This window comes from Sinocyclocheilus rhinocerous, unplaced genomic scaffold, assembly GCF_001515625.1.
Source record: "Sinocyclocheilus rhinocerous isolate Xijiao unplaced genomic scaffold, SAMN03320098_v1.1 scaffold304, whole genome shotgun sequence".
NCBI classification, from domain to species: domain Eukaryota; kingdom Metazoa; phylum Chordata; class Actinopteri; order Cypriniformes; family Cyprinidae; genus Sinocyclocheilus; species Sinocyclocheilus rhinocerous.
In genome coordinates this window covers 79090-82103 of record NW_015659941.1, presented here as the reverse complement: position 1 = coordinate 82103, position 3014 = coordinate 79090, and the positions used below count along the sequence as shown (strand labels likewise).

The 3014-nt window shown below is 33.4% G+C and overlaps 1 pseudogene; it reads left to right on the top strand.

Annotated features, from left to right (window-relative positions):
- The window catches only part of LOC107724620 (lutropin-choriogonadotropic hormone receptor-like), a 22172-nt pseudogene that overhangs the window by 10065 nt on the left and 9093 nt on the right, over positions 1–3014 (top strand).

Sequence of the window (3014 nt, the reverse complement as noted above, 5' to 3'; positions counted from 1 at the left end):
ATATATATATACACAAACACACACACACACACACACATATATATACATATATACACACACCACACACACACACACACTTTTGTCATTTTATATTTCGAATATATATTTTCTATACTTAGAGTTTTATATAGTATATATAGTTTATATATAAAATTGTAATTACATATATAGAATTCTATATATTAAATTATATATCATATATAAATTTTTGGGTAACTTTTAGGAAAAACAAACGCACACACACATACAGTATGTATATTCACAAAATATGAATGTAGTATAACAGGCTAGAATCTCAAAGTGGCAATGTGTTTTGTTGGTTACGTTTTCTTGTACCGGTAAAAACCCAAGTCCTATTGTTTTGTTACATCTACAGGAGCATTTCCAACACCGGCATAAGTGTATTCCCTGACCTGACCTCCATCTTCTCCCTGGAGTCCGATTTCATTCTGTGAGTTTTACCCTGCGGCTCTTATTTCACTGGTCTGTGTGAGAGATGTGGTGAGTGAGATTGAATGATGGAAAGAAATAATGAAGCTGTAATGCGGGCATGCTGCCGTCTTTTATTTTTCTCAAGCTGACAGAAAATGGAGTGTTATGAAAGATATACAGACATACGCACTCTATGAGAGCTGTGAGCCAGAACAATGGCTGAGAAGTGCACAAGTATTAGATTAGGAGACTTTGTCCATGAGCTTTATCTTGTCAGCAAAAGGGCTTATTGTTTCAAATACTAAAGTGGTTTTGTTCTTTTTTAGGTATATTTGTGATAATCTTAACCTGCGTTCAGTCCCACCAAACGCTTTCATCGGAATGACGAGTGAATTCACCACAATGCAAGTATCTCACAATATGGATTCAGGGCTGAAACCTCCATAGATCAAGAATTCCTAGAATTCTTGATTTATATTTCAAAAATTTCAGAATACTTTTACGTGTTCACAGTTCTCTAATGTTGGTAACTGGTTACATGACATGCAGGTTTATTACCATTCGCAAGTTTGGGGTCAGAGAGGTTTTTTTTTTTAAAGAAATTAATATATAAAAAATTTTTTATATAATAATTTTATTTGGCAAAGACACATTAAATTGATCAAAAGTGCCAATAATGTCATTTATAATGCTACAAATTAATGCTGTTCACAGTTTGCACAAACAATGTGAATCAGCACAACTGTTTTCAACATTGAGAATAAGAAGAAATGTTTCTTGAGCAGCAAGAATCAGAAGGATCATGTGACACTGAAGACTGGAGTAATGATGCTGAAAATCCAGCTCTGCATCAGGAATAAATTACATTTTAAAATATATTCAAATAGAAAACAGCTATTTTAAATTGTAATAATATTTCATAATATTTTGACTTTCACATTGAAGGGCATGTATTCCTCTCAATATTCACATTAACAATTGATCAATATAGGTTTTTAAGTGGCCAATTAAGCTATCATAATGTATATGTTAAAGGAGTCGATTTATTAATTTTCTTTTTGCTTTAATTTAGTTTGTATGACTATTGTCCACCTCTCTCTGACCCTAAAAAATAAATGGGCCATTTTGCAGCTGTGCATTAAAATTAACTATGTAAAAAGCCCCTTTGAAATAAGTGACTCTGTGCGGCTCTTATTCATGAGTTGTGGATTTGCTTTTTGATCAAGTTCAGTGTTTAACTGCCTCATCCTTTAATAGCAGCCTTTTTGCATTACATTGTGACAGATCCATAAAACAATCGCTCCTCAAGCTATTAAGATCAGACTGAAGCAATAGATTTATGCACTTGTTTAAAATGATCTTGTTACGTTTAGCATTTTTAGTTTCAATAAATGCTCTTTTTGGACAGACTCCCCATGATATGACCCCCATAATAAACAAGTTAAGCAAAACCAGAAGTATTGGATTGGTGTTTTAAAGAGTATTGCACAAAAGCAAGAAAGAGCCAAATACATTTTTTTGGGGTTACAATTCTGATATAGTGAAAAAATTGTCAGTTTTCCTAGATGATAGTGCTGCTAATCAAATCTTTGCTTAGTCTTCATAAGTGTACGAGACACAGACTTCAATCTCTGTATCTGTATGCAAACAAGATAGCAAAGCCTGTAATCACAAACACTTCCTGAAGCACATAGTGAAAAATAAATATACTAAAATGTATTTGAAATACATTTATTCCATGCTAAGTATACAAATGTTAACATTTATGTACTTAATTAAAATACAGTGCAACTTTACTTTTAGTATACTAAACTGCTGTACTTGAAGTCTGCTAAATTGGAACAACTAATTCAGAACCTCAGAATAAGAAAGAAACAGACTAATATTAGCATAGATGCCATTCTTCGAACATTGTAACAAGTACATTGTGTGTTATGGGAAGTGTTCCCGGTTATGGTTGACCTAATTAATGCAGCCTAACAATCCTTTAACAGATTTGAATAATAGAAATGTGTTGTGTTATGTGTAAGCCAGGTTAAAGAGGAGGGTTTTTAATCTAGGGTTGACCTAATTAATGCAGCCTAACAATCCTTTAACAGATTTGAATAATAGAAATGTGTTGTGTTATGTAAGCCAGGTTAAAGAGGAGGGTTTTTAATCTAGATTTAAACTGACATAGAGTGTGTCTGCCTCCCGAACAATGTTAGGTAGATTGTTCCAGAGTTTTGGAGCTTAATAGGAAAAGGATCTGCTGCCCACAGTTGATTTTGATATTCTAGGTATTATTAAATAGCCAGAGTTTTGAGTTCGTAGCGGACGTGGAGGACTATAATGCAATAAGAGCTCGCTCAAAAACTGAGGTGCTAAACCATTCAGGGCTTAATAGGTAATTAGCAAATTTTAAAATGTATACGGTGTTTAATAGGGAATTGCAGTGCAGTGTTGACAGAACTGGGCTAATATGGTCATACTTCTTGGTTCTAGTAAGAACTCTAGCTGTTGCATTTTGGACCAGCTGGAGTTTGTTTATTAAAGGGGTCATATGATGTTGTTAAAAAGGACATTATTTTGTGTATTTGGTG